Source organism: Ornithorhynchus anatinus, chromosome 2 (genome assembly GCF_004115215.2).
Source record: "Ornithorhynchus anatinus isolate Pmale09 chromosome 2, mOrnAna1.pri.v4, whole genome shotgun sequence".
NCBI lineage: Eukaryota > Metazoa > Chordata > Mammalia > Monotremata > Ornithorhynchidae > Ornithorhynchus > Ornithorhynchus anatinus.
In genome coordinates this window covers 52830352-52843024 of record NC_041729.1, presented here as the reverse complement: position 1 = coordinate 52843024, position 12673 = coordinate 52830352, and the positions used below count along the sequence as shown (strand labels likewise).

At 53.3% G+C, this 12673-nt stretch overlaps 1 protein-coding gene and 1 non-coding gene across 2 annotated transcripts in view; both read right to left on the bottom strand.

Annotated features, from left to right (window-relative positions):
- Positions 1-11362, bottom strand: part of EMP2 (epithelial membrane protein 2) — a 39661-nt gene extending 28299 nt beyond the window's left edge. The window contains exon 1 of the mRNA XM_029058164.2: positions 11321-11362. The gene's annotated coding sequence lies outside the window, so the exon portion shown is untranslated. The remainder of the gene's footprint in view (positions 1-11320) is intronic.
- On the bottom strand, positions 4880-5017 carry LOC114809873. The gene has a single exon (XR_003757645.1). It is a non-coding gene; the product is annotated as a small nucleolar RNA SNORA7 (small nucleolar RNA).
- Positions 11363-12673: the final 1311 nt, after the last annotated feature.

The window sequence follows — 12673 nt, the reverse complement described above, 5'->3', positions numbered from 1 at the left end:
CTGTCCTGTTATTTTTTGTTTCTTCTTTGATATTTGTAAAGTGCTTACTATGTGCTACGTGCTGTTCTAAGCCCTGGGATAGATACAAGATAATCAGGTCGGACACAGTCCCTGTCCCTCACAGGGCTCCAAGTCTGAATAGCAGAACAGGAATCCCTATCTTACAGATAAAAAGGCTGTGGCACAGAGAAGCAAAGTGACTTGCCCCTGATCACACAGCAGGCAGGGGGCAGAGCCGGGATTAGAACCCGGGTCCTCCGACTCTCAGCCCTGGGCTCTTTCCATTCGGCCACGCTGCTTCTCCATCACCCGTTCTTGAGGCTGAAGTCCTGCTTCCTGTTTCCTCACCCAGGGGTGCCCCTCCCTGACAGGGGAGCCTGTGGCAGGTGGACAGCCTGGAAGTGAGAAGTGTAAGAGGTCTCACTGAAGGGGCTGAGCAGGCAAAGCCCCCCGTTTGAACCGTTCATCTTACGTATCTCTTCATGTACCTCTTCCCGGGGGGGTCTTTCCACCCCAAGCAGGGCTGAACTGAAGCACTCACTCCCAAAAACACACACATACACCTCTGTTGGAATCCTTAGCAGCGCCTAAGCCAGATGTTTTTCTCCCCCTGAATCATAGTCCTCGAAGCAAGTGCAAGTATGAGAAGCCTATCTCCTCCAAGAAGCCTTCCCTGACTAAGCCTTCCTCTCCTCCTGCTCCCTTCTGCACCACTTTTCCTTGGTCCTTCATTCATCCTCCCTTCCATTCCCAAAGCACATATGCATATATCTGTAATTTACTTATTTATATTCATATCTGTCTCCCCTTCTAGACTGTGAGCTCGTTGTAGGCAGGAATGTGTATGTGTTGGTTGTTAAACTGTACTCTCCCAAGTGCTTAGTACCGTAAGGACTTTGCACACAGTAAGCGCTCAATAAATACGATTGAATGAATGAATGAAAGCAGCATGGCCTAGTGGATAGAGCCTGGGGCTGGGAGTCAGAAGGACCTGGGTTCTAATCCCTGCTCCTCCACTTCTCTGCTGTGTGACTTTGGGCAAATCACTTCACGTCTCTGGGCTTCAGTTCCCTCATCTGGAAGAAGGGGATTAAGATTGTGAGCCCTACATGGGACATGGACCGCATCCAACCTGATGAGCTTGTAACCACCCCAGAGCTTGGTACAGTGCTTGGCACAGAGTAAGCACTTAAGGTCACGCAGCAGACAAGTGGTGGAATCAAGATGAGAACCCTGGTCTTTTTGACTCCCAGGCCCATGCTCTAATCACTTGGGAACATTGCTTCTTGACCCCACCACTTAGAATAGCGTTTTTCATTCATTCATTCAATCCATAGTATTTATTGAGAGCTCATTGGGTGCACAGCACTGTATTAAGCATCTGGGAGAGTACACTACAACAACAAACAGACCCATTCCCTGCCCGCATCAGGGTCATGGTCTAGAGGGGAAGAGAGACATTTACATGCACAAAAAACAAATGAATGAATAAATGAATTTTAGATGGATACATATGTGCTGTGGGGCTGGGAAGGAGGATGAATGAAGTCGGAGAAGAGGAGAGGAGGGCTTAGTCAGAGAAGGCTTCTGTCACATAGTAAGTGCTTAAAAATACCATTATTATCATTATCATTATTATCATTATCATTATTATCATTACTATGAGTTGAAGTGTGAAATGGGCTGGCTGAGCTCAGACAGATGATGACAGAGGACAGAGACCCTATCCCTCCTAGAAGGGATCTTTTAAACTCCCCTCCCAACCCAAAGAGGCTGCATCCTGGCCTCTGGTCCACAAGTGGGAAGCAGGTGAAAAAACAGAAGTGGGGGTGGAGCGAACACAAGCTAAACGGTGATGACTTAAAACAGCCATGTGGACTAGCGCGAGACCACAGGCTGTGAGCCGAAAAGAAAGTGGAAAGTGGACCATTAGTGATTTTAACGAAAGTTCGACTCAAGGTCTTTAGCAATCATTAAGTCAATGTATTGAGCTTTTACTATGTGCAGAGCACTGAACTAAACACAAGTACTCACCCCTGACCTAATTCCTGGTCTCAGCCCTGACCTAAGCATTTAATATAGTGCTCTCTGCAGAGTAAGAGCTCAATAAATGCAATTGATTGATTGTTTGATAATAACCCTTCAGGCATCTGTCTCCACACCCTGGTTTCCATTACCCTTCTAGGAGCCACAACAAACGCCCTTATAGATGAGGACCAAGAATCTACCAGCCTATAGATCCTTTCAGAAGCTCATCAACCTCACAAACCATTTTTTTTAAATGGCACTTGTTTTATGTTTTTTTAATAGTATCTGTTAAGCACTTAACACTTAACAGGTGCCGCACACTGTACTAAGCACTGGGGTAGAGGTAAGTTATGGAGGTTGGACACAGTGCCTGTCCCAAATAGAGCTCACAGTCTTAATCCCCATTTTGCCGATAAGGGAACTAAGGCACAGAAAAGTGAAGTGACTTGCCCCAGCTCACACAGCAGACAAGTAGCAGAGCCGGGATTAGAACCCAGATCCTCTAACTCCAAGACCCATGATCTTTCCAGTAGGCCAAGCTGCTTCTCCAAAAAGCTCCTTATTTGTTAAGTGCTTACTACATGTCAAACACCATTCTAATAATAATCATCATCATGGTATTTGTTAAGCGCTTACTATGTGCCAGGCACTGTTCTAAGCGCTGGGGTGGATACAAGGAAATCGGGTTGGACCCAGTTCCTGTCCCACAGGGGGCTCACAGTCTCTAGCCTCATTTTACAGATGAGGTAACTGAGGCTCAGAGAAGTGAAGTGACTTGTCTGAGGTCACACAGCAGACATTTGGCAGAGCCAGGATTAGAATCCAGATCGCCTGACTCCCAGGCCCAAGTTCTTTCTGCTAGGCCATGCTGCTTCTCAGTCACGGGAACCAAAAGGCGGGGCAATAGGGGAATTTCCCCTTCTTTTCTCCCGGCCCGCAGTCGGAGGCCATATGGAAGGCTGAGCAATAATGGGATCCATGTCTCTACAAGACTTTGGCTTGGCTGCGAATTCCCGACCCCGCCCATCCCACCCTGATTCGAGTTTTCTCTGGGGCGGCAGAGGTGATGGCAGCTGGTCCGACACCCGCCTCTCGCTAGTTGACTACAACGCTCCACCTCCTTCCTGCCTCTCCCTGGCACGAAGACAGAGCCCCTGGCCGTGGACCGCTGCCAAATCGGACAGTCCGGCCTCTTCCCAGGTATTTCTCTCTTCGTCTCTTCTGCCGGCATCGTCACAAAACCCGGGGAGGGAGGGAAGGGTCCCTCCCCCTCCCTCCCCATGTGTTCCAGGTTCCTTTCCACTCAGCCAACCTTCCTGGTGGGGAAGCACCGGGAGGGGCTCCCAACCCTCTAGCCGCAGCTGCAGCCAGAATCTGGAAGCAGCCGGAAGCAGCACGGCCTAGAGTCAGACAGTCAATCATACTTATCGAGCGCCTACTGTGTGCGGAGCACTTTACTAAGTGCTTGGGAGAGTACAATAGAACAATATAACAGACACAATCCCTTCCCACAGCCAGCTTGCAGTCTAGATGAGGAGAGGCTACAGCACGGGCCTGGGAGTCAGAAGGACCTGTTATAGTCTCGGCTCCGCCACGTATCTGCTGGGTGACCTTGGGCAACACTTCACTTCTCTAGGCCTCAGTCATCTCAACCGTAAAATGGGGATTAAGACTCCGAGCCCCCCTTTCCTCTTCTCCCACTCCCTTCTGCGTTGCCCTGACTCGATCTCTTTGTTCTTGCCCCCTCCCAGCCCCACAGCACTTATGTACATGCCTGTCATTTTATTTATTAATTTATATTAATGTCTGTCTCCCCCTACTCCCCGCCAAGACTGTAAATTCACTGTAGTCAGGGAATCTGTCTATTTTTTGTATTGTACTCTCCCAAGCCCCTACTACAGTGCTCTGCACACAGTAAGTGCTCAATAAATATGATTGAACAAATGAATAAATGAATGTCAGGGACGGCATCCACCATGATTAGCATGAATCTACCCCAGCTCTTAGAATAGTGCCTGGTACATAATAAGCACATAAACAAATACCATTAAAAAAACAACAACTGCTCAGTTGGGTCAAGGAGTCTACCAAGGTCCCGGAAGGCCAGATTGAGAGGATTGTCACCCTGGTGACCCAGAGTTCTTATTTTGGGGGGAACCACCTTCTAGATGAGGGGATGGTTGCTGTCTTTGATATTCTAGACCTCTGCCCTGAGTTCTTCTCTTTCCCCTCCTTCCAGGGCAGCTCCTCCCACCCTCAGTACCACCCACAGGGGGAGGTTCAAGCTACCTTTTGCCCAACACATCTCAGCTCACCGCCTGAAGGCCAGGATCATCATTAATTCAATTGTGTTTATCGAGCGTTTACCGGGCGCAAAGCACTGCACTAAGCGGTTGGGAGAGTACAATAGAACAATAAACAGTTACATTCCCTTCCCACAATGAGCTTACACATCTAGCGGGGGGAGACCAACCCTCACCTCACAGCTCTGTCCTTGGCCGAGGGCCTAAGTGGGACTGGGTATGTCATAAGTCATCGATGGGGATGACCCACAGAAGCAGCTGCCCTAACTTCAGTAGATAATGTGCCATGGGCCATAATATATTATGTGCCAAGCACTGTTCTAAGCACTGGGATGTTGTCGTTGTCGAGTTGTGTCTGACCCATAGTGACGCCACGGACGCATCTCTCCCAGAGTGCCCCACTTCCATTTGCAATCTTTCTGGTAGCGTATCTGAAGAGTTTTCTCGGTGATAATACGGAACTGGTTTACCACTGCCTCCTTCCATGTGATAAATATCTGCCCTCAACTCTCTCCCATGCCGCTGCTGCCCAGCACGGGTGAGTTTTGACTTGTAGCAGATTGCCTGCCACTCACTAGCCACTGCCCAAGGTAGGAATGGAAAGGATATGCCTCTGCTTGACTTTCCCTCCTGGAGTCGAGACTGGTAGAGTACTGGAAACTCGCCAGGTGCGACCCTGAGAGGGTAAAGCACTGGGAGAGGGACAAGATAATCCAGTCCAACACAGTCCCGGGCTCACAGTCTAAGGGGAAGGGAGAACAGGTAATTAATCCCTATTTTACAGATGACGGAGTTATGGGCGACCCCATACTGGACCTTCCCACGGCACTCAGAGGGGGCAGATTCCAGAGGTCTGGGCCAGACGGGGGTGGGGGCCTGAGGAGATTCCAGCCACTCTCCTATTCCTCCTTGGGCTCCACCCTTCTAAGCACTTGGTCAGATACTGGGTGGAAAGGCCCGAATAAGTGTGTGTAAATCTGGTTGGTAAATCTTTCTCACGAAACCCTCACCCTGGAAGGGAGAAAGAGGTCATCTCATCCATCCCCCTGCTCCTAGCAAATCTGCCCTTCCCAAACAGATGAAACTCTTCTCCTTCAGGGGAGGTGCTATCTCCCTTGCTCACTAGTTTCAGAGTCAAGGAAGTTGACAGGTTCTATCTTACATCTAACCTAAATACCTACTACTAATATATAATACCTAAATACATCCAACCTAAATACCCTGAAGTTTAAGGCCCATTTCTTCTTTTTCTGTCCATCTTCCACTATTTGAACTTGCACTTGGATTCTGACCCTTTATTCACCCCGCCTTCAACCCTATAGCACGTATGTCCGCATTCGTTATTTATTGATTTATATTAATGTCTATCTCCCCATCTAGGTTGTAAGCTCGTTACGGGCTGGAAACATGTCTACTAGTTCCGTTATATTTTACTCTCCCAAGAGCTTAGTACAATGTTCTGCACACACTAAGTGCTCAATAAATACAATTGATTGAACTAAACACTAGGAGTCCAAAAGGAAATTTGCTTTCCACTGTGTCCAGCGGTGCATCTGCCCCTTCATCGCCTTCCATCAATCTTATTTATTGAGTGCTTACTATGTGCAGAGCATAGTACTAAAAGCTTCGGAGAGTGCAACATAACAATATAACAGACACGTTCTCTGCCCACAGTGAACTTACAGTCTAGAGGGGGAGACAAATATTAATGTAAATGAATAAATTACAGCTATGTACATAAGTCCTGGGGGGTTGGGAAGGGGAATGAATAAAGGGAGCTAGTCAGCGTGATGAAGAAGGGAGCAGGAGAAGAGGAAAGGAGGGCTTAGTTAGGGAAGGCCTCTTGGAGGAGGTGTGCCTTCAATAAGGCTTTGAAGGTTAAAGGGAGTCCTAGATCTTAGTGCAATTCTGGGCATATAGTAAGTACTTAACAGATATTATTATTAATAATGATAGCCATTATCATTATTATTATTATGGTATTTTTAAGCACTTACTATGTGTCAGAAACTAAATCCGGTTGGACACAGTCCCTGTCCCACATGGGGCTCACAGTCTCAATCCCCATTTTACAGACAAAGTAACTGAGGCAAAGATAAGTGAAGTGCATTGCCCAGATCACCTAGCAGACAAGTGGTAGAGCCGGAATTCGAACGTACGACCTCCTGACTCCGCGCTCTATCCACTACGCCACGCTCCTTCCCTATTATTATTATTTTTATCTTTCTCAGGCCCAGCCTGCCCCAAGAGAGCGAGGACCTATGGAGGGGAGCCACAGAGAGGTTTCAGGGGTCACTCAGAGGAGAGTGCCCTCACTCCGGGGCTCGGGGCCTGGCTGCCCTTTGGGCCAGAGCCCTGGCTTGATTCCCTTCCCCTGGTGGCCAGTGGAAAGGAACCAATACGGGGGTAGGGCAGCCTGTGGCCTCCCTCCACCCCTCACGAGTCCAGCCCCACTTTGAGGGGAGTCCTGACCCGAGATGCCCAGCGTCCAGGCCTGCCTTGGGGGGGTCGAGGTGCCAACTCAAAGCCAAGTGAGCATCGGCCAAGGAGTACCTAGAGGGCAGGGGCGGCCCCCAGTTCTGGAGCGCCCGGAAGTGCGGGCCTGCGAGCTGACGTCTTGCCCGCCTCTGTGCGGGGCCATTAGCGTAATCTCCTCATCGACCGCCGCCCCCACATCCCCGCGGGCCTGACGCTGCCCGCTCTGGATGGGGCAGAGGCAGGGCCCTTGGCAGAGCCAGCTCGGGGAGAAAGGTGAGGGGAGACCGAGATGATTGACTCTGCCCCGCTCTGAGATTGATGCCCCAAGCCTGGCTGGACTCACACTCCAGAAGGTCCTTTCCTCCTCTGGTCCACGGTTCCTGGCAGCCAAAACTTGCCTGGGCCACACGGAGAGAATCTACACTCGTTCTCCCTCTCCATCCCCCAATTTCTCTCTCCGATTCCCTTCTCTTGCTCCCTCCCCATTCTAGGGCTTCAGAGAAAACCGCACTTTGAGACCAAAGAGTAAACCTCAGTTTGACCCAACAGAGAGGGCACAGGACTGGGAGACTGGAAACCTGAGTTCTAATCCCATCTCTGCCACTCGCCTGTGTGACCTTGGGCAAGTCACTTTAAATCAGTTTCTCCATCTGCTAAATGGGGATTCAATACCTCTTCTCCCTCCCCGTTACACTGTGAGACCCAGGTGGGACAGGGACCGATCTGATTGTCCCGTACCGACCATAGCATTTAGCACATTGCCTGGCATATAGTAAGCACTTAATGCCCCAGTTATCATTATTATTATTACTATTAATATTAAGCATGAGGCCCCTAGTTTTATGAGTTAGACAGGCGGTGGAATTGGGGGATGGAGGGGAAAGAAGCAGCAGGGCCTAGTGGAAAGAGCATGGGCCTGAGAGTTAGAAGATCTGGGTTCTAATCCTGGCTCCTCCACATACCTGCTGTGTGACCTTGGGCAAATCACTTTACTTCGCTGTTCCTCACTTCTCTCATCTGCAAGATGGGAATTCAATGCCCATTCTCCCTCCTGCTTAGACTGTGAACCCCATATGCGACCTGGTTATCTTGTATCTACCCCAGCGCTTAGTAAAGCGCTTGGCATATAAGTACCACAATTATAAAAGAGCATCTGTCTCAAAGGACAGTTGGTGGTCCCTGGGGAAGGAAGAGTGGGCTGGCAACTTGATGGCCCTGGGATCCCTCATTCTGCAGAACACCCTTAAGGGCTCGCGAACCTAAGGGTGGACACTACTAACCCCCCGGACTCCAGGAGACCTTCCGGCTTGGGTCTGGGGGGCCCGCCCTCAGAGTCTGTCAGCCAAGACAGGAGGAACTAGAGCCCAAGGAGCCCAAAGAGCTGGGTAGGTGTAAAGATGTGAAACTACAACACTATGTGTTGGGCAGGTTCCCGCCCTCTGCCCCATAGGTGTCAGGTTACCCCCACCCCCCACCTAGCTCCTGGGTGGTAGGTAGCTTAACCTTAAGTGTTTCAGGTTTTCCCTGTTCCTTCCCCCTAACGAGAGCCAGCTGCCCCCCAAACCGAGCCCAACAGTCCCGCCAAGGCCTGATTGGTGCATCTCCCGGCCGCGATTCCGGGGGCTGTTTGGATAAGTCCTGGCCGCCTCCAGCCCAGGCCGGCAGACACGTGATCCTCAGGAAACCAGCCCAGGCCCACCCGGTTTCCAGGAGCCAGCATCACTGGGTCACCGGCCGCCTTGGTAGAGGCGGGGGCTGTGGGACAGGGCACCATCTCCGTCGCGTCTAGGCCATGTCGCCCCAGGACGTCAGCCTCCACCTCTCCAAGTTTACCCTGATGCTCTCCCTGCCCCCCATCCCTCAGCCCAGCTTGGGAAAGTACAATAAACAGTGACAATCCCTGCCCACAGTGAGCTCACAGACTAGAGGGGTCACCTCCTGCAGCCCGAGTCAAGTCCAGGTATGCTCACGTACACACACACACACACACACACACACACATTCCTCCCCCCACCCCACCCCTCTCAAACAATCTATCATAAAGGTCCTATGTGCCTTTAAAAGTCAAAACGTAAGTTCAGAGGATAAAGAAGAAAATATCAAGGGAGCATTTTGAATTCCTGGAAGAAAGGCCCGGACAGAAAGGGTACGTGCGTACTACTTTTGCCTCCATGAGTCACGTCATGGCTGTGGATTCACCGGGGCATAGCCTCGTGTATACGTGTGTGTATGTATGTGGGTGGGAGGGCGTGAACCTGTGTGTGTGTGTGTGAGTGTGTGTGTCTGTGTGTGTGTGTGTGCGTGCGCCCACGCAGTCCCACATAACCCACACCAGGGATCTCTTTCAGTTTCCCCGCGCCACTTTGATGATCTGCCTCATTAATCCGTGCCTGCCCCGGAGGCCTAGCCGGGAAAGGGTGAGTTTTAAAGGGGAATAAATAAATCAAGCGGGACAATCTCTCTCCTGGGCTGAGGGGGAAGGGTTCTGGCAGGGGAGCGGTTCTCCCCGTCCGGCTGCGGCCCCATCTGCCCACAACCCAATCTGCCCACAGCCCCGGCCTTCACGTGTTCATTTCCGCCTCTCGGCTCTTCCCTCCCGCTCCGGACTCTCCCGCCCCACACCCGGGCCACTGGCACGCTGAGGCCCTCTCCGTCTCGGGGGTTTGCAAAGATGAGCCGGTTCTCCCGGGGAGCAGGCCGGGGTCCCCAAGAGCCTCCCCCAGGTCCCCGCCGAGGGGTAGCTCCACACCGAGTCCTGGAAGTCACCGACGGCTTGTTTGGGCCTTCCGCCACCCCCTTTCCCTCCCCCTCCTCGAACTGCTACCGCTTCACCGGGGTGGGGCGGCGGGCCGGCCTGCCGGAATGAGACTCCCGCACTCTCCCCCCAACCAGGTCCCCTTGGGCTCGGTGCCCCACCCCGTCCCCACCAGCTTCTCCCAAACCCCCTCGCTGCCCCGCCAACCGGGCTCCACGGCCCCTGGAGCCAAGAGGCAGCCGCCACAGCTCTCCAGAGCTCCCCGAGTAAGAGTCCCATAGTCCTCTGATCCGACTCTCTGCCCCTTGCCCCCAGGACCGACCTTGCCGGCTGAATCCTTACTGCCCTCCCAGAAGCGGGCGGAGCGTCCCGTTCTCTTCCAAGGATATCGGACCGTAAGCCCGTCAAAGGGCAGGGACCGTCTCTATCTGTTACCGATCTGTACATTCCAAGCGCTTAGTACAGTGCTCTGCACATAGTAAGTGCTCAATAAATACTATCGAACCAATGAATTTCCAGTTCACGGGCAACTGCTGGCCCCTGCTCCCAGACACCGTTGTCCAACAACCGGGTACGGCGGGGCTAGAAGCGTGGCCTAGTGGCTGGAGCGCGGGCCTGGGAGCCCAGAAGGATCTGGGTTCCGATCCCGGCTCCGCCACCTGTTTGCTGTGACCTTGGGCAAATCGCTTTACTTCTCTGGGCCTCGGTTCCTTCATCCGTAAAACGGGGATGAAAAACTTCGAGGCCCAGGCGGGGAGGGACCGCGTCGTCCAACCTGATCCGCTTCTATCCTTCCCGGTGCTTAGTACGGCGCCTGGCCCATAGTGAGCGCTTAACAGATACCATTATTATTATTGTTATTATTAGAAGGGGGCTTCGCCCAGCGGGGCACTAATCTGGCTCCCGTACAGCAGAGGAGGACGTCCAGACCCCTGCGTGCCGCACGGCCGACTCCGGCTCCACCAAGCCGGGATAGGAGGTACTGGGGGTGCCTCGGCTTCACTTCCCAAATTCCCCCCGGCTGCGGGGCGCTCAGTACTGCACGCTCCTCCGCCACTCCCAGCAGCAGGGAGGCAGGGCAGGGTGGAGTCTCGGCCTCAGCTAGATCCGGGAGCACGCACGGCTGCCGGCGGCTCCCCCAAACCGAGACACCATGGCAGACCGGCAACCAGAGCCCCCCCGCGACCTCCCCGGGGCCCTTCCGTGGATGTGTCGGGGCAGACCCCCGAGGTTCCCCTGGGTGGTGGTTGTTTTTTAAAAGGGATCCGTTAAGCGCTCACGGTGCTCCAGGCACCGTACTGAGCGCTGGGATAGATACAAACTAATCGGGTCGGACTCGATCCAGGTCCTACACGGGGCTCCCTGTCTTCATCCCCTTTTCACAGACGAGGGACCCAGAGAGGGGGGTCTCTGCAGAAGCTCCCTGCCCCTTCCACCATGCACCCACCCCCCTCATGCACTCACGCACACACACTGAGAGTCACGCGGGCACTTTTTGTGAGGAGGGGTCCGAGCATCAGGCGGGGAGGGGATCATCCCCGGGCCCCCCCCCTCCCCCCGGCCCATCCGCTCCTTGCAGGGCCAACCGTCCCAAGTCGGGGCCCCTGGCCGTCCGGTGAGGGGGAGGCCGGAGCCAAAGGGGGGGGGGTCCGGGGGAGCCGTGGAGCGACCCCCCCCCCGGCCCCTCTGCGGCCTCCCCAGGCCGCCCCCCGCCCCCCGGAGGATCCCCCAGCCCCGATGCCGGGGCGACACTCACGGCGGCGGCTGGACAGGGGCCGGACACGGGCGGGACGGGCAGGACCGGAGGGCGGGCGGGCGGGCAGGAGAGGCCGCGGGACTGTTTTGAAGCTCTGGGGCCGGGACTCCCTCCTCCTCCTCCTCCTCCTCCTCCTCCTCCTCCTCCTCCCCCTCGCCCTCCTCCTCCTCCTCCTCCTCCCTGAGGCCCGGAGCCCCCGCCCCCCGGCCGCTGATGTCAGGAGCTGACCGGGAGGGAGGAAGGGAGGGAGGGGAATACCCAGCCCCGGGGAGACCTGCATTCATCCAGTCCTTCCTTCTTGCCATCGTATTTACTGAGCGCTTACACTGTGCGCAGCACCGGACGACGCGCTTAGCCCCCATTCATTCACTCCATCGTCTTTACCGAGCGCTCACTCTGTGCACAGCGCTGGGCGACGCGCTTTGCCCCCGTTCATTCACTCCATCGTATTTATTGAGCGCTCACTCTGTGCACAGCACTACTAATCGCTTAGCCCTCATTCGTATTAGCCCTCGATCGTATTTATTGAGCGCTCACTCCGTGCAGAGCGCTGTGCTGCGCGCTTAGCCCCCATTCATTCACTCCATCGTATTTACCGAGTGCTTACTCTGTGCACAGCGCTGGGCGACGCGCTTAGCCCCCATTCATTCACTCCATCGTATTTACTGAGCGCTCACTCTGTGCCCGACACTACTAAACGCTTAGCCCTCATTCATTGGATCGTCTTTTTTCAGCGCTTACTCTGGGCAGAGCGCTGTACTACGCGCTTAGCCCCCATTCATTCATTCCATCATATTTACTGAGCGCTTACTCTGGGCAGAGCGCTGTACCAAGCGCTCATTCATTCATTCGATCGTATTTATTGAGCGCTTACTGTGTGCAGAAGACTGTACTAAGCGCCCAACCCTCATTCATTCATTCGATCGTATTTATTGAGCGCCTACTGTGTGCAGAAGACTGTACTAAGCGCCCAACCCTCATTCATTCATTCGATCGTATTTATTGAGCGCCTACTGTGTGCAGAAGACTGTACTAAGCGCTTAGCCCTCATTCATTCATTCGATCTTATTTATTGAGCGCCTACTGTGTGCAGAAGACTGTACTACGCACTTAGCCCTCATTCCTGTGAGCCCATCATTGGGCAGGGGCTGTCTCTATCTGTTGCCGAATTGTATATTCCAAGCCCTTAGTACAGTGCTCGGCACATAGTAAGCGCTCAATAAATACTATTGAATGAATTAATTCACTCGATCGTACTTATTGAGCGCTTCCTGTGCAGAGCAATGTACTATGCGCTTAGCCATCATTTATTCGATCGAATTTATTGAGCGCTTACTGCGTGCAGAACGCTGT